General features: G+C 40.7%; 1 protein-coding gene across 2 annotated transcripts in view; it reads left to right on the top strand.

Moving 5' to 3' along the window:
• The window catches only part of macrod2 (mono-ADP ribosylhydrolase 2), a 467780-nt gene that overhangs the window by 67753 nt on the left and 380403 nt on the right, over positions 1 to 19624 (top strand). The gene's annotated exons all lie outside the window — the stretch shown is intronic.

Raw genomic sequence — 19624 nt, 5'->3', positions numbered from 1 at the left:
GCAGTCAGCACCTCTGAGGAACATGCAAGGTTAATGTATGATTAGGTTGTGGTCAGGAAAAGGCCATGTTTTGTCCCAAAATACCAGATTTTGGGGAAAAGTTACAGCTGGATATGCCACTGATATTTTGCTAATAAAACCTGCTTTAGTTGTTTGTTGGTCTTGATAGCTTGGCAGCTATCATGCCATCGTCCCCTCCACCTCCAGATGACAAAGTCAGGTCACACACATGTAATCAGAATTACATCAACTTAGAAATGTTGATATGATACGTATGGCATGTACACATCTAACATATTTGTGGTTTGCAGAAACATACAATGCCAACATTTTCTTGTGGTGACTGGGCTGGATGGGACACACTGTACATTGTTGCCGTCTTCTTTGTTACATCTGCGTGCAGTTCCTCTGTCGCGGGCTGCACGCCAGCTGTGGTTTGACCATGGGGTCATTCGACTCCAGGGGCAGAACCAGGGGATGTGTATCCTGACAGTTTCCTAGAAAAATGTCTTGTGGTTTGGAGATAAGTGTTCAACTACTTTGTTATTAAGGCATAATTCATGTTAAGCGTCTTTCCTAAGCTTGTGAATTGCATTGTAGAGCCAAAAATTGATTAGAAACCTGTTACATTTTGGGTGCAAGAGGCAGCCAAGGTTAATTTACTGGATGAGGAGGCCGTTATAACCCTCCCCGTTGCGTGTCTCTTCATTGGCCTATTTTAAATCCCTCCTGAAAACAGGAGTTAATTAGGAACACCAACAGAAGAGAAATCCAAGGCAAGACACCAGCTTTTATTTTAGACTGAAAAAGCACAAATGCGTTTGCATCCACACTCAATTACTTGCCAATACATTTCTGTAAATGCCCGCCTTGGACAGTGTGTTTTTGTGCTAATTCATTTACATGGGGCAATATTATCAAAAAGTAAACACAAAAGGAGCGCTTTGTGGGGTTAAACCTGCGTCTAATTAACAAAGAGCGAATTTGAAACGGGAATTAGTCTATGAAAGGGAGCTTGTTAATGAAGTGTGTGAATAGAATGAAAGAAGAAAGCATGCAGCCTTCCCTGCTGGAGAAAGGTTAATGACTGTATGGAGCAGACCAGTGTGTCTTTCCTCTCCCTGTGCTCTGGGTCCTGATCCTCAGGGCCTCACTTCTTGTTGGACCTTTGTTCTGCATAGAACGGCATGGTTTCAAAACATACCACTATGTGCAATTACTGTCATCTTAATATTTATGATATGGCTTCATTATTAAATACAGTTGTTGAGCTTTCTGTTTTCATATGCATGTGTTGTATGTGTGCTCCTAGCAGCCATGCTAGCAGTGTGGCTGTATAGCAGTGTCGATTGGTCAGTCAGTCCATCACTTTGGTCCACGACAGACTTTGATCATTCCTTGACCTTTCATCTAATGCCACTATATTTGCCATTTTTATTTTTTAGTGAAATGTTTAGACAACTGTTGCATGGATTGCGATGTAATTTGGAACATGTTATAAGTGGTACCCAGAGGATAAGCCCCGATAACTTTGGTGATCCTGTGACTTTTAATCTACTGCCACCAGAAGGTTAAAATTTTTGTCTTTTAGTACAACGTCTCGACTGGTTGGACGGGTTGCAAAAGAAGTCAGTTCATGCCAATGTGTCCCTTCACTTTTTGTCTAAGCCATAGATTATATAATAAAGATGGATGAAAGCCCCCCAAAGTGAAGCCAAAACATCTCAAATGGTGGCTGGTGGCTGGCTGCAGTATAGGCCATTAACCATGCCCCTTCTATGTTAGCGGATGGGACATGGGCCCAACTCAAAGATCAAAGTACACGTCAAATACATTTTTTTAGAAGATGGTTTCTGTCATTTAAGATCGTTCTTACTACACTGATGTCCGTACAAATGTTTCTTTTTTGGATAAATGTGGTTTTATGTAGTTATTTGATGCTAAAAAAAAAGTAGATGCGACAACAAGATTGACAGCTGTGTGTGGCAATCAGTGTGTTCAACATCACTGGCGCTGCTCACCATTGGGAGGACGGGTGTATGGGTAGGAACTCTGCAGAGATCGTTGCTGCACAGACTCTGGCTCCAAATGACGGCACCAGCGCACGATGGCAGTGGTTGTATCTGGGATATATTGGCTTCATTTTTGTGCAGTGGGAGAAGGTGGAGATGCATTGTCCATCTTTATATGCAGTCACTGATGTGTGCCCTCATCAGGTCAAAACTTTAATTTATCCATCACTATTCATACATTACTGCTTAGTACTAATTAGCAAATATTAGTGTGTTAACTGGCTTAGTAAGATCATGGACATGGTAAACATTATACCTGCTAAACATCAGCATCACTGTGACCAGTTTGCATGCAGACATTAAGCATATAGCTCAAAGCCCAGCCTAGAGTCACTATTACAGCCCTGTTTTCAATATGAAATGTGACAGAACCTTTACCTGTGACTGTCTGAGACTGTATAAACTCAAACAGCTGTCACCTGGTTTTGACATGCTCCCGTACACATCAATACATCAGTCCTGCTTCACATACTCACACTCTCATTTCCACTAGGTCATTACGCACATTATAGCATGTAATAAATTGGTATTGGGTAAATATGGATTTTCAGAACTGCGAAGGGGTTTGTTATTACCAAAGCTTTTGAATAATACCAGCATCATAAATTAATTACCTAATGGTCCTTGTAGAAATGAAAACGGCACGTATGAGACGATAAATCTTTGTATGAGGCTAACTGTGGTAACACTGCTGCTCTCTAGCTGTTGTATGCTTCTAATACTTGAGCTGCTAATATGAGATTGTAAAGGGTAAAAGGCTTTTAGAGGAAAACAAAACCAAATCATTACAACTATTGGTAAGACCCAGGGGGTGTTTAGATTTGGAGCTGCATTTGAACGGTGGCCTTGTGAATAATGTTTCTTCGCTGTCACCCGCAGAGACTCATTTAGTGACTAAGAAAGCAAAACAAGTGACCATTTTAGTGATAACTCTTTTTTTTTTTAATGTTTTCCTGATGGCAAGATAGGTCCAGCAATTACCCTGTTTATAAAAAGTTCTATCACGGTTCATACTTCAACCTTTTCCCCTTCCACTGCATTAATTGTGCATTGCGTATTAAGTTGTTACAGTCAGTGTTTCTAATGGATGCTCACTGTCAAAACTTTGCTCATTTGACTCCAGCACACTGTCTGAAGTCAAAGCGATTGATTTTAATTGTCCCTGACTTTGAGATGAAGCTGAACACAGACAAAGTATTGAATTTTCATCCCTCATTTCAAACAATATAGAGCCACTGGGGTGTAGTTTTCATTAGGATGGTGATTGATTAAGGCCAGGTGCCACAGGCATAATGGAGGATTTTAGTTCAACTTGTCCAAGATTTTTGCATAATTCACTAATTTAACCTGACACACAATAGTTCATATAAATAAAGTATTATAATATAATGGCAGCACATTGATAACATTAACGTCCCTCTGTGTTTGTGTACATTTTATTACATTATTATTAATTACAGAATTATCAAGCTCTTAGAATTACAATACATTTTTTCACTTATTGCACCTCTGCAAAAGTATAACTAACAAGCTAAATATCTAATTTTTAGAAAAATAATTTCGATGAAAAATGTAGGCGACAAAATACTCTACATAGTATACACACATCTACAAATAAAGCTGATGAATTGGTTGCTCAGGGACTGCACAGAAACCTTCTACCTCTTAAATCTTTCCTTAGTCTGCTGGTAAGGGGTAGCACTGATTAAGGAATAAAACCAAATAAACATTTGTAACAGGCAAAAAGGGAAAGAATCAGAAATGTTGAAATATTAACTTATGAAATAAGATAGTAAGTTTCTATAATATACCCCTGATAGAAGCAGGGCCATTTTTTTTTTTTTTTTTTTTTTTTTACTGTACATTCGCCAGCAGACCCAAATATTTCAATTTAACAGATGTCATTACACGATATTCTTGCCCGTTGTATTAATCCCATAGTAATATATTAGTCCTTCACTGGTATTTCGCTGATTTTTGTCTTGTTTCACATCTTACTGCCAAAGCTTCTTTTGGATTTTATCCATTAGAAGAAATTTTGAAATCTCCATTTTGGCAACATATAGCCTTGAGCATCATTTCTTTGTTGGGTACAATTTGATGTGCATAGCCACTGACTATGGACTCTGCATTCACTACTGTATCCCACACTGAAGTGATGATAACACTTTCAGATGAGTAATGCACTCTTGAGTTGAAGAGATGATTAAGGGGGTTGGAGTCCATCAAAGAGCTCTTTAAGGACAAGGTTTTCATGCCAAAGATTTCATCTAGAGAGACTGGCACAGTCTTCTTTTTTTGTATTTGTTAGAACAGCTGTTAAAATTGCATGCATGCTATTCCCACACACTCAAATGTAATGCATAAAAGAAGCCACAGTGTTAGTGGGAACACCTGTAAAGCTTTGCTCTGGATCCTTTTTTCCCTCCTCTCTCCAGCTGGCCTTGATGCTCTTGCTGACGCCAGGCACACTCTCACCCCGGTTTTCCATGTTGGCAGGGACTTCTTGCCTCTTGCAGGAGAACACACTCACAAACTATGGCTTCTGGGGCTCAAGGCTTCTGGGGTTTCACTTGCATCTTGGCCCACCTCCTCATCAACCCCTTTGCAAACCAAAATAGACTCCATAATTCATCCCGGCCAATCCAGCAAGAATGTAAATAAAGAACAAAAGTTGCTTGTTCTACACATATCAGAGGGCCTCTTCGGGAATAGAGCTTTCTTAAAACTGATCCTGCTGCAGGCCTGACCCCGGCCATTTCTCTCCACTCCATTTTCTAAAGCAACAGTACAGGGCAGTGCGCCATAGTCTCTGTGCTGGCCTTATCTCACATTGGCAGACACTGGGTCTCCCCGTAGTCTGGATTTCCGTCTTAGCCTGAGCTCGTGTGGCCTAGCTGTTCCTCTTTCATCTGCATGACCATCTCCTCCTTCAATCCGCCTCAAACTAATTGACTTTAATTTGTCTTTTTTGCCCTCCTGCAGTGAAGTGTACCTTCTGAATTCTTCGGTCGTAGCAAGTGTCAATTAAAAAGGCATCACCCAATAAAATCTGTGAACAACTGATGTTAATTAATATCCGAGGTTTATGGTGTGTGGTACAGGTCCCGGCATGGCTCTTAGCACTTGATAACCATTTGGCCATGCAGTTTGAGTGCCATTTTGGAGGCTGAGACTAATGAAGCTTGTCGGCTAAAATGAAGCCAGACTGTGAAATGGCCTCATCAGGTACATTATCTTAACACAATCAGAGCATTAGCACCTTCATTTGGACACAGTCTCACTCTCATTTTTTGAATGCCATCAAAATCTCATGACACGTAATTAATAATGAAAATATAAATGGCGGCTAATGAAATTTGCATAAAACATCATCCAAAAATGAAATTAGGATTGAGTACTGATTGTGCTGATATAATAACTTACATTGAATTTCACACAATTACCTGTTACTCCTTCATTATTTTTTATTTGGTTTGTTTGGTCTCCTTAATCTCACATTGCTAATGTCATACTTCCTGATACTTGTGGCTGAGTGCTGCAGAAGTTGTCTGTTTAAAGAACTTTAAAGAGATAGTGCAGTGCAGGCCTTTTGAAGAGGGTCTGTATGAGGTACATAGTCAGTATATTATATACAGTAGATTGCCGTCAGCACACCCCCAGTTTGGAGAAGCAGACAGGAGTACTGCCCCTGAAGCTAAGGAATGTACGACTGTGGATGGGGGCAGCAGGAAAACAATTTTTAGCCACCTGAAAAGTCCCACCTATCTGGAGAATATTCTCACCATTTTACCTTCCTGCAGACAGTCCTGTTTGGAAGCCACTAATGGCTTCAGTTCCCATCAATGCTCTCATCAAAGCTACCAGACTACACTGACAACAGCAGTAATTTTAACTTGCTGAACATGGGAGTTGCTGATCTACTACTGCCACACAGTTAGTCAGTTAGTTTGTGTGACTTTGGTAAAACTAACTGATCAAGGCAGCCGTAGACCCGCAACTCCCATGTTCAGCTAGCTAAAATTGCTGTTATAGTGATATCATGGGTCCAGTTCCCCCTCAGAAATCCCTCAAGGTAAAGTGGTGAAAATATTCTAATAATACTGATACACTGATATTGGTTTTTTTTTTTTTTTTTTTTTAGATGGCTAAAATATAAAGCTTTTATGGTAGTATTTCTTCCTGCTTCTTCAAACTGGGGGTGTACCGGTTGCCATCTAGTGTGGGAAATACACTGACCATGCTTAAGTACCTCATACAACCCCACTTCCAAAGATCCAAACTGTCCCTTTAATATCAATAAAACATTATCAGTGTTATATTAATCACACTCTCCAATGTTAGTGGTACACTTTCTGAAATGGAGTCAGGACAAGGATTTGAGATTTAATTTTTCATGCTATTTTAATAAATGTAAAAAATGTTTAAAGGTTTGGGCCGAACCAGTATTACAATACCTGAAACTCTTTTAAAATCCCAAGTTAAAAATGATAAACTATTAATGCAACACTTAAAGCGATTCATAAAACTGTAAGACACATAATGCAGGTGTTGAATAAAACAAGAAATATAGTTATTATTGACCTATTTATAGAATTACTACCATTAGTAAACATACATACCATATATACGTGGATGGCCTTGACAAATACGTGCTTTAGAGAATTCAGTCTACTGCTTTTATTGAATGACTTCGAAATGACTTCTTGGCATCACTTTATGTGATGAATTTTCACAATGCATTGGCATCACACCAAAGTGCAGTACACATTGCAGCAGCCTTTTTTTCCCAACATTATCAAAGCACAGTGTTGAAATACTACTCTCATATTAATCCACTTTAACAGTCAAATCAAAAAAAGACAGTCTTGGTCACAAATACTGCATTGTATGTTCACAATAAATACCAGAGCAACACACTTTAGAGTCTGCCAATACAGCAAGGCTCCTCAAACATTTAACACAAAGTTTTGAGCCAGCCCTGATCACATTCATTGGCTCCAGAACAACAATCTGTAGAAATGTTCTTTATGAAAAATCTTGATCTTGATAAAATTGCCATTTTTTTTAGTATATAGTTTAAGTGGGTTTTTGTTTTGATTTTCTTTTACCGTTTCCAGTGTCCCTGAATATAATGTATTAATGTTTCCCATTATACATGCTTAACACAATATATTTATTATGATTGGACTATAGTTTTTGCACAAGGAGTATTCATAAAAGTACTAGATAGGTAATTCATTTCTGAAATCCCAATGTCTGCAGTCCTTTCCACAACCACAGTCATGACCACGTATGTCCAACAACACAATATCACCTTAATAGTGCATACAGCAGCAGTAATTATATGTTTCATTATACTTGGATTATTATGATGAATTATGAGTCAGTCACTGAGGGTATAATGAGTAAGTCCATTCGTGAAGCACAATGTCGTCCATAGAAACAAGGTCAACCATTTCTCTTAGCTTAGAGTTCTGTTCATTTTCTTGTAAAAGTTGATCTCAGCAGCTTCTTGAATAGGTCAGAACATAGAGGAATAATAGGGGATAAAAGAGGAAAAGTCTAAGCCAGGAACTTGCCATTTAGGATAAGTCCTAGTGGTAAGATAAACCCCTGGTGTTTAATGTATTGCCAGCTTAACATTTTGAAGTGTGTATGCCTGGAGGGTGAAGCCAGAATGACCATCACTAGGGACATGTGGTCTTGTTTCTATTATCCCCTGATCTGATGTATCACACTTTGTTTCTTGGGCACATCACCTCATTTTTTTTTCCGCAGGTTTCTATTAATTCTGTATAGCTGCCTGTTTTTTTTCTGTACTGGGGCCTATGTTTCTTATGGTATCCATATTGTGCCTCCCTTCCTGTGTGCGGCGGCTTCCATGTCTGTTCTACACCGTTAACATCTTTTGTCATCCTCTCACCCAAGCTGAGCGTGTGCTCACTTTTTTTTTCACACAAACACACCCACACAAAATGCACATACACAAACATCCCTTGGTAGGTTGTGCATAGTCTCTCTCTTGACAGGTAGAGGCAGAAGGGGGAGGCTGTGCGTGGTTGTAAAACTAAATTGTCTCTATTCTAATACTCAGATCTTATTGTTGTCTTTTTCCTGTCTTCCTTAGTAGGCTGCTTGCATGAATGTGTCTGTACTATTTTCACTACTCAGGAAAGAAACACTATCATTTTCATTTGGAAGGATAGGCAAAGGGCTGTGTCTTAATGATGATCAACAAGACTGATGACTGATTTAATCACATCATTATGAGGTGGGTAGTTTGCAGTTTGCTAGGTAGTGTTGACTTACCAGCATCCTGTCATTCATACACTAAATGGAGATCTGTGTAGCTGTTGGACACAATGAGTAAACCAGTAATGTTATGTATGTCGTAATCAATCTTTGCAAAATTATCTTTTCAAAACCTCTTTTCAAAGCCTGGTGCAATTACAGTAATTTGTCTGAGTTGCTTTTTGTTGAGGTCATGCAAGGGTTCTTTTTTTTGTCAATTGTAATATGTGGCTTTTTTCCTTGTAAAAACAAGATGTGTTTGAGTTAACATGATACAAACTAATCTTAATTAATTCCATACAAACCACCAATAAAGGCCTGGAGTTTGACTTATAGGAAATAATCATAATTTAATTTGCAGTCCCAATACTGGTATTGGACATATTGCAATTAGATGTTCTCCTTAAGTGTTTTAGCACTATGGCACCGGCGCTTATGCACAAGTTAGCATTGCCACTTTGGTTTTACATTGTCTTTTGTGTGGTTGAAGGTCTGTCACTCTATTTGTCTTTGTTTCCCTTGCTGACAATTATTTCTTTTCTAATATCCTCTCTGTTCATCATTAGCTTGGTCTCTCCTTTCCTCTATTCTTGCGTAACTTAAAATACTGCCACGATCGTGTGCTGGCACGATGAAAGAAGCACTCTGACTGTATTGTAAACTCAAGTACTTGAGGCTCAACAAAAGATGCCTTTAGCAAAGACATTCCTCTGTGTCGCTCTCATTTCACAACAGCTAAGTGAAGAACCTTGCTCCTTTTCAGCAGCCTCTGTGATCTGCTATAAAATCTGCTAATTGCTGTCTCTTAAATGACAGGCATCCAATGAGACCCATTGTCTTGGTTGAGTATCCAGTCAATACTTCAGCCATTTTTACTGCTGATTGGCAGTCCCTGGCAATGTTGCCTTGTGCCCTGTAATATTGATGTATTTTTCTGTTATTATCACTGGCCTTATTGGACGTGACCCGTGAATATTTCAATCTAAGGCTGAAAGACAGACGGACTGCAGCCTTGGGGGCTGGAGAGGCAGATGTTAGTCATTTGAGTACCCACTGTGCTGAAGAGAAAAACAGCAATGGCTTTCATGCACTCACTTGTAATATTGCAACTGTAGAAAATAATGCACGTTACTGTCCATAGGTCCTTATATATGTCTTGTTCTGCCTGTTGACCTTACGCTGACTGTGTCTGTAAGTACTGTGAAACTTTCCAATTTCGCATTTCACCATGCCGAGAACTTTGTCACCAAGACAAATTCTCCCACATTTATCGCACTTATCGATTAAAGTGATTCTCATTTTGACTCTAAAATACGATTTCTGCATCAGGACATGGTCACACTGTTCACCTTCACAGTGTTTAGTATTCTGACTGGCCTTGATTAAGCATGGACAAGCCAGCACACATTGAGTTTCACCGCCAATGTGTGCAGTCACCCACCCAGGTCCACTCCAGGGCATGAAACAATGGCTGCAGCATTAAAGGTTTCAATTAATCACCCTCAAAGAAGATTTGCATTTCTCAAGGATTTCTTTAGATGATGTAAATGTATGGCCAACTTTATATTCAAATCACACTTAGTGTGAAATGTGAGCTCGAATGGTCATTGAAATGACAAATTTCACAAAGCAAAGAAACCAATGGTGATAATACATCTTCTACGCTCTGTCAAATACACATTAAAGCTGCTTAAATTAACTGCACCTCAGGACAGGACCAGGAGTCAGGGAAGTGAGCAAGCAATCTAAGCAAACCACCGACCGGTACATTTTTACCCTGTAATAGAAGAGGCTCAAACATAAGTAAATGTTTGGTTTTATTGTACTCATTAAAAATTCATAACATTTACCAGAGTCAACTGAGGCCATGTGTTTCTCCGTTTCTGACCATGCGGGTCGGATTGGTGGCGACAGACGGTGGCTTTGTGTGGTTAGGGAGTTGGCGGGTGACCCCAGAAGGAGCACCTGTCCAAGAGTGGACCTGCTGCTCGCTGTGTTATGCCTTTTGGTGGGTTTGGCATTAACCCCACTGTCATGTTCCTCTCTCTTCACTAACCCCTCACCCCTGCCCTAAGACATACATAACCTGCCAGATCCGCTCTGTCATCACAGGATTAATTAAAACGCTACACAGCAAAGGCACTGGATCCCCTTGGGGCTGTGGTATGTGCATGAATGACATACACACGTGTGAGTGCCCCCCCACACACACAGTCCTGTCTGAGATAGTGCCAGGTTGTTGTGTTAGTCACCTCGGGGGACATATAACCAAATGATCACCTCCAGTGATGGACAGACAGATCTCACCTCAGCACCCCTATTTTGAGTGTGTTGTCCAATAATGCTTTGGCCATATTTTTAATGTGAGACATCACTTATGCCTGACTTAGTGAATTTGCCTAAAACTATGACCATCTGTCTCACGCCGATGATTTGCATTTGCATTTGCATAGTTTTTCTTTCAGTGACAACTATGTCGTCACAAGTTCCACATTACCTACCTCTCATTGTTGTTTAATTCATGCCTTTCTCACAAGGCGTGCCATTCATTTGAATGGATTCAAATAAATTGAGATGAAAAGGGGGTTACTTATTTATCCCAGACCTCAGTGATGCCCGGGCAAACAGACAATAGAGGTGAGGGATACTAAATGAATTCTGTTGTCCTGTGTGCTATCCCTGGCTATCAACATAATTTGATTAGTGACCTGGTAACTATGCATGTGTGGGACCTCTTCATTCAAGTCCATTGGGGCTCCTGGGGCAGGAGTCCATGTTACAGGGCTCAACCCCCTTCCATTGCGACCCTGCCCTTGTGTCATGTATGCACACAACCAGGCGGCTGGGTGATTAATGACCAAGCTCGTGGTGCCATTGACAACTTCTGGTGACTCTACACAAAAGCCATCACCCTTGTCACATTAGCACTGATCTGGGAACATTTGGCCGTATATGCTGCTGGCCTGAAACACAGGGATTATGTGTTAGACAGATGTATGTATACAGAGTATGTCTGCCTCAAGCTCAGCATTGTCCACAGTAAAAAAAAAAAAAAAAACTCATTATTTTGGTTTTTCTTGTATTTTCCCACGACGTGCTAAGCTTTCGTTTGGCCTCTGCACCACACACAGTAGAATCCCTCTGTATTAACATCATCTGCTCAGCGTGCGTTTCCTAGCATCCCCTGATTTCATTAGTGTGTTTCTTCCATCAATGTACGTCTTCTTCGTCAGTTGTGTCTCTAGCTAATAATAATCCAGCATAATTAGAAAATGAAGAATGGGCCTGCCAGCATTCCCAGCAGTGTTTTCTGAAACTGGAAACTTTCCTCTTCTGCCTAAGTTTTTGTTTAAATGAAATGTCTGCATATTAAAGGAGATGAATAATTAGTAGCCTAAAAGCTTCTGGTTGTATTAAATTTTCATCTGACTCCTGAAGAGCTTTAATTTGTGAGGTGCACACAATCTTTGGTTTATTAGGTGGAAAGGGGAACAGTCTCACAAGTGGAGAGAAAAAAATGGATATCATTTATTGAGTGTGATTATTTTTCCCTGATGAAACAGGTGCCAAACTGAGATCCCATAAATGTAGATGCTGTCTATTCTCCAACCTTTCACAGTGTATTATTCACATCTATCTGCCCTCACCAGTAAGAGTGAAGTGTGAATTAATAAGCTCCATTGCTGTCTTCCTTGTCTCCAGTATCCTGTTTTCACCCTAGCTATCACCTTTAATAAGAATTGTTGTTAATGACATCTGTGGCTGGGGTGTAACCTTTAGCACTTCAACCCGCTTGCTGTATGTCTCACTCTCACAACACTCAGAGCAGGTGGGATGGTTTTCAAAATTTCCCAAGACATTTTTATTTTACCTCTCAGCCATGCTATAAAGCATTCATTGAATCCACAATTAATTTTCTCAAAAAATGCAGACGTGTGTGCCAGAATCTGACACCGCTGCATATGGCGCGTATGCAGGTGTCAGCCGGCTGCTCCGTCTGTCTTTAAAGAAAATATAAAGTATGTTCTCCAGATTGTAAACATTATCACAGCAACACAACCCAGGGTGTGAAAGGATCATGTGCTGCTACAACATTTTCTACTTAAAAATGATGCATTCTTCAATACTGCAGTGTTTCCCCCTTCAGTGCTTCCTCTACGATTTTTTTCAGCAGCGGGGGTGGCGGGGGGAGGGGGTGAGAGATATCTTTCTTTCATTAGTTTTTGCAGATGAACCCCCTCCAGATTAGTGTTGTCACGGTACCAAAATTGGAACCCACTGTACGATACCAGTGAAAGTATCACGGTTCTGAGTAGTGTCACAATACCACAGCAAAAATGAGGCAGATGTGCCTTTTGTCATTTATAAAAAGATAAATCACTTTTCTATAATACATCACTGATATTTCAATGGAATAAATTACTTATTGACTTATTCATACTTCAAAAACAGCATCAATGAGTGATTAACATAGGGGGGATCAAAATAAAATAAATAAATAAAATAAAAATCAACCAGCCACCCTCCTCCCCTGACAAGTAAAGAACAGTCCCTAAAGTGCGGTGAGGTTTGTGAACCGTTACCTGCCACAAAGAGAGACATGTGAACGGCTTGTTTCTCCTCTGATACGCCACATACTGTGTGCCGCCATGGCTCAGCGTTCAGGTACCTTTGGGCAGTCATGACAACAAGTTATTTACCTGGAGCCGGACTTCTCCGTCGCCAGTAAGCCGTTATCATGCGCTGCCATATTTGACAGGAATACGTATTCCTGTCCGTGTCTGTTTGATTCCGTTATCAAACCACGGCGCTATTATTAGGCCTTGCTTTTCACTTATTCCACCAAATACCGAATGTGTGTTTTTTGTATTATTCGGCCGAATGTATTTGGTGCATCCCTAAATAGGAGCCTTCCCCAACTCCCCCCTCCCCCCTCCCTCACCGCTGCTCTCCTCACTACACTGGCTGCTGCGCTGTGCAAGTGCACAGAGTGGTGGTGGTGCAACTCTGCTTGCGTGCCGCCGCTGCTAAATGAATGTAGCGGAAACACTGCCTTTTAATACTCAACACCTTAATGCTACACCTCTGTGAAACATTTTGATAGCTTGCTTGTTAGCAGCTGAAAAACACACACACACTGAAATAACTTGAAAAGAAAGAGAGATACATCCTAATGATAAATCTAACAGTAGAACTCAATTCCTATATTCTTTTAATCATTTGTAGGGAACAAGAAAAAAAATCTGGCTTTATGAGAAGTGTTTACGCTTATATAACACAACATATAGCTTATACTGTGGATGATTGTAGGGCGGGGTGATAAAACAAAAATTAAATATAGTATATTTGTACAATGAGATTTTTCATAAATAATCATCAGTAATGTGGATATAATGACTAAGTGGGCACAGGGAAATAAGAGAATAGCTAAATCAGTCTGGTGAGTTCAGAGTATTACATCACTTCCCTGTAATGTAGGCTTTAAAACCAGGAAAAGACGACACTTACGATATTGGGATATCCAAAATCTATGATGATATTTAGTCATATATCACAATATTTATATTATATCAATTTATTGCCAAGCCCTAATTGCAAACCAGACATTATTGATTTATCTGTTAAATATTTTTTGATTAATTAAATGAAACATTTTAGTGACCAAGGCGACGTCCTTAAATTGCTTGAAGGGGCCAAACCCCAAAGATATTTTTTTTTTTGATGATAAAAACGGGAGAAAAGCAGCAAATCTTCACATTTCAGATGATGGAGCAGAGAAATATTTGACCTTTTGCTTGATAAATGACTTAAATTATTAATCCATTTTCAAAAATCTTGACTAATCATTGCAGCACTGCATTAAGACTTCAGTACACTGGTCACAACAAAGGGATTAGTAAGCATCCCAAGAAATAAGTAGAAAGTTAGATATGGTAGCATTGCCAGATGTTAGTTTAAGCTGCGTGAGTGTCATGGTGTCCATAGTCACACACATCAGCATGTTAACTTGAGCAGGTTTTAAGCAGCAGCAAGCTTAGGATTACAGTGGCTTAGATCCTTTGACCTCTCCCTCCCACCAGGCCAGTGTACGACTCGATTGAAATAGATTCAGCAGACTTTTATTCAAAAACAAAAGAATTTCTCCTCATCCTTCCTCTCTGACCCCCCGCCCTTTCCTTCCTTTTGGATTCTCAAATTCCTTTAAATGAAAAATGATTCTCTCTTTCTTGGTATTTTGTACAACAGACGGCCCCATTTTGCTCCCCCACCCCCCTCCTCAATGGGGCGGAAATGAGTTGTGGGAGCAGATTCCTCTCACACAGAGATCTCAGTAATCGTGTGGCTGCGTGTCACCAGCACACCACAGTGACAGCAGCTTTTAATTAATCCCACATCCCAGCACCCTGCCCTGCCCATTGGTGGCTTCTCCCCCAAACTTTTTCCCTCTTAACTTTTTTTTTCCCTGTGTGTTTGACTGTGTGTGTTTGGATGGTGCGGTGGGGGGGGGAGGTTTCTCTAACTGCAGTCTCTCAACCCGCTGCAGCGTTGTGTACATAACTTGTATCGTTACAGGATGACACCGCTGTCACTTTTCCACACTTCTGAAAGCGGGAGACAGCCCACTAACTCTGTTCACGTGTTTAAACTCTCCGATGTCAGCTCCACCAACTCTGTCTCCAAGAGTTTGGTAACTGTGCCTGAAACTATGTGAGTACACCAAGTCCACATGAAATGTTAATAACCCTTTGTAGTAGTTTGCCTACACTGGGTCAGGGGATGTTTCCCCTTTGCTGCACTGCAGTGATCTCATGTCAAGGTGCTTGAGGACAGTGAAATAATGATGCCTTGAAGTGTCTGCGTTCTCCTTCTGGTGCCTAGATGAATGGTGACAGGTTGTATTTACAATCCTAAAAGATGCTGACACTGCTAAATTCTACACCTCTTGGAGAAGTACCAAAACATTGCTACCCTTGAGCAAATGTCTATGTGTTAGTCCCCGGCTGAGGTGTGGAGGAGCTGCTGTCTGAGTGAATGAGGGGCATGATGAACTTCTCTGGAGAGAGAGACTGAGTTCTCGCCTGAAGGTCAGCCTGTCAAAAGGGTAATATCAGACCTGCTGAGGTAGAGTTCTGCCCTGCTCAGTCTTCATCCCCGAAACATCTCGGGAGGAGAAAGTCAGGCGTGTGAGCGCAAGAATCGAAGTCTCAGCACGTAATTGATATAATTTATATTGACCTTCTTGCTACATCAATGTTATTTAGTAGACTTGGTTAAGACAGTGGTGTTTGATGGTCAGCATGGAACGCTTCCTGTCATTACTGATTAACAGATTATGCAAGGTTGCTGTGTTTTCAGTGTTTTCCCCCTGAAAGTGAACAAGACAGCTGCAGATGAACACTGCAGATATGAACCTTGGCTTGCTGTCCAGTATGACTTGGCTGTAACAAGCATTAGGTTAGCAAAGTGGACTAAACTTGCATGCGATTAGGCTGTCAACATCTGAAAATAATGAGCTGCAGACAGATGCACATTGGCATGCAAATACTGTACTGACATTTAAAGCTGGCTTAACATAAATGAGAGAAGAGAATGGATCGAAGAGGAGCTTTGGCCTCCTGCTGCAGATCTACTGGGGGGGGTAATGGACAAGTTGGACCCCTCAGAACCTTTAGGAATGAAATAATTATTCCCCTGCATCAGACTTCATAGACAAATGGGACTGAGGGTCGATTAAGTTCTAAGGGGGATGTGGTGTTGATCTCATAAAGGGCATCAGGAGATGTATGGCCTCTTACTAGATCATTTAAACCACTTAATGGAGGACAGGAATTAATGGCTGCCATAGACCAGAGTCAATTATATGGATATTTTCATAACATATTGTGTATAATTCATAGTGTAATGGCACGGACACCAATCAGCCCCTCTGCTTTTGTTTTGGTTATAGCCTGTTTTAAATGAGGTTATTGACTGAATTTTGGGGGGTACAGAATAAGTTGCTGTCTTCATACAGTGATATAGATGCGTTGTCATTGTCTGCCATTGTGGGGTGGGACAATCTTGATGGCGGTGGCTCTTGTTAATTTGCATTAATGTCAGATAATTTAGAGTTGCGATGGATGTATGTGCACGCCTTGTGCTCTCAGGCAAAAAATTGGATTCATTAAGAAGACGGAGGAGATGGTTAGGTTTTTTGGCCCTGTGGTTTCAGGTCACTGAGTAATGTGAAGAGATGGAGAGGGTCTTGGCCTGGAGGATGAGGAGGGGCTGGTCAGAGATAGAGTGGAGGGGACAATACCCCCACACAAGAGCACATCACTCACGCTGACATGTCTCTCACCGGACACACTGTTTTTCGCCCCCTCTGCTCTTTTACAGCCAGAACAGACTGTGCTTGTGACTGGGAGAGACAAAGTCACATGACAGTCTTGGGACAACCAAGCAGGGAGGTGATGGCTTTAGGTTATTCTGCTTGCATGCATATCAATCAGTGTGATTGTCTGTTTGTGTTAATTAGATGTGTGAACAATGTGCAGAGGTTCAGATGAAAAGGCAAGTAGTCACATCTACTATAACAATCATAATTACACATAGACAATGTGCACTTACTCATGCAGACGTTTGCATTGGGTTAGCATGAGCGTCTCATTGTCACATGTAATCATGAATGAGTGATGAGGATGACTTGAATATCAAAAACATCCTGTCCCTTTTGTTCAGGGCTCAGACTATCAGGTCCCACCTCCTCTAGTTCACTGCAAATGTACAGGAAAAGTCATATGACAGTCACAAGTCTATTTGACCCTTTGGGGATCCCTCCCCAATCTGCAGTCCCATCAAAGACACTCATTAGTGTGTATGTCTGTGACCACAGCTATATATTCACAAGCATGTTTGCATTATAGCACATTTGAATAATAAATGTAATCTGATCAAGATGTGAATCAACCATACACACTGTGCCAGAGGATAAACGTAAAAGTCAAGTACCTCACGTTGCAGCATCAGCAGTCACAATTTCTTTCTTTTTTTATCCCTTTGACACATGAACACGCACACAGAATATGCAGATTTTACACACTGGCAAAAGTGCAGACGTTGTGGGAGGCCCTGTGCCTTGGTTTGGCTTCTGACCTTACCACCATCCCGCAAAAGGCCATTAAATTTGTCTGTTTGATGTGCAAGCTGTGTGCAGCATGATGTGAGGGAACAGCAAGCGCGCCTTTTATTTTTGTTGTGAATTTGTGGTTGCTTTTGGCATACAAGTCCATGTGTTGATGAGGCACACGTTTTATTTTTTCTTTTACAAGAGTTCAAAAACAAGGGGCTCTTATTCTGTGGGAAATTCTTTTTAGAACAAAATGGTCTATACGTTGATACTTTTTCTGTACATTATGACCATTAAGCAGTATGTGAACAGAGGACTCCCTAAAACATTATATTTCACCATGATGGGTGTGTATTTGCAGGATGCAGCATTGCATGCTTTATATAATACACTGTGTGCACTTTTGTCAGAATGCAAAATCCTGATTTATCTAGGTTTGATGAAAATGAGAATTAGGACTGAGTGCCAAAGTAAAGGCTAATTTAGTTTCTAAAGCTTGGGAAATTAGGCAAATTGAACTGAAGAATACATAAAATATGAGATAAATGATGTGTTGCATGTCAAGTATGAAGGCATAAGGAAGATATGATTTATGTTTTCCTTTAATTTGTTTATTTGGGCTCACGCCTATGTACATGGAAATTGATAGTCTGCCTTGTGAGCCTGTTTAGGCAGGGCATCAAGATACAACGTTAACACCAAAAGACAGACCCCCAGTGTGAGTTGATTGTTGATGCTGGACATAATTTAGTCCATCTAAATGTCAATTTATTTTAGCACCAATTTTATATTTTCCATTATTTGTTAATGAAGGTCAGTTTGAGAATTTTTCAGCGGTCAGGTAAAAGTCATTTGGAAATCTGCAGGGGAGTCCAATCGTGGTTGCAGCTGTGCCAGCAGTACAAGGAGTATAAAATCTAAGTGTATCGTCATAAACTAATACACACAAAAATAAAAAGGCACCTCTTATTGAAGTTACAATGAGGCGTAAGGTTTTCTGTATGTTTATCTTATGGTTCAGTTGTCGGTTAGGTTAATAAACAACTTTTCAGGTTACAGTTTTGCTATCTTATCTAAAAAGTGCTGAGACGACCCAATACGAGCTGAGACTTTGCATCGGGCACCAACACTCTGTGTGACACAGGACGCTAGGCACCACCCTCTGGTGAAATGCCAAGTTTTTAGGGAGTCCCATGTGAGTGGAGTATGTAACTTAGAGAATTCCCTAACCCTGACACATTGCTGTTGATTTGTTTTACCTTTCTGTCAAATTTGAGTAATTTCTCTTATTTTGTACAGTTTATTAAGGCACCGTAGCATAGCATGCCTAATCATGTTGATAAACCATATCAAAGGATATTGAATTGGTCCTCTCTGTATCAACTCATTGGCTTAACCTTATGCTGTGAGCCTTTGAATGATTCTGAGGGCAATTAAGCCATTAGCTTAACAGGTGGCCTTGGCATCGTAGTGTTTTCGCCCATAATTTCTGGCATCCCTCCTAAGAATGTCTCGTAATTGGTGCCGAGGGTCTCTCCTGGGCAGAGCATCCTTATAGTGGACAGGTCGCCTATCAGAGTCCCTGATGACTTGCTATGTTTTGTGGGCACTGATATGCATCCTTTTTTCATCTCTTGAGATCCTTGAACTGAGTCTGACCTTATCTCACTGACCTCTAATCAGTCATAGGGTCACACGGCCTGTGCTTTTTTTGTCCTACTAATGGTGCTGACGGAGAAGAACCATGCCCAGCTATTGGCAACGATGAGGTCATCCAGGGGCGCTTTGATACGAGCATCTATAGGTATGCAAATGTGACCGGCTGCCTGACCAGTACATTACAATAGGCCTGGGGCAGACAGTGCAGCTGCCGCCATTAGTTTTAATCTCTGGGTTACATAAAAGACAAACATAATTAGGTGCTGTGTGTGTCACACAGAAGACAAATGCATGTGGCATCTTGTGTTGTTTAAAGACTTGTCTGACCTCAGTGAGAACATGAGAGTGATTAAGGAATAGTTTAAAAGGACAGATGGGTCAAGGGTCATGAGTGATAAGTGAGGTCACATGGGGTCGTCAGCAGTCTGGTTCATCAATTTTGCCTCATACTTAGGTCAACCAAACTGCACAAAGCTGCTCCGGTTAATGT

Source organism: Epinephelus fuscoguttatus, linkage group LG16 (assembly GCF_011397635.1).
Source record: "Epinephelus fuscoguttatus linkage group LG16, E.fuscoguttatus.final_Chr_v1".
Lineage (NCBI taxonomy): Eukaryota > Metazoa > Chordata > Actinopteri > Perciformes > Serranidae > Epinephelus > Epinephelus fuscoguttatus.
The sequence above is the reverse complement of the archived record's forward strand: the minus strand, read 5'-3'. Positions and strand labels throughout refer to the sequence as shown.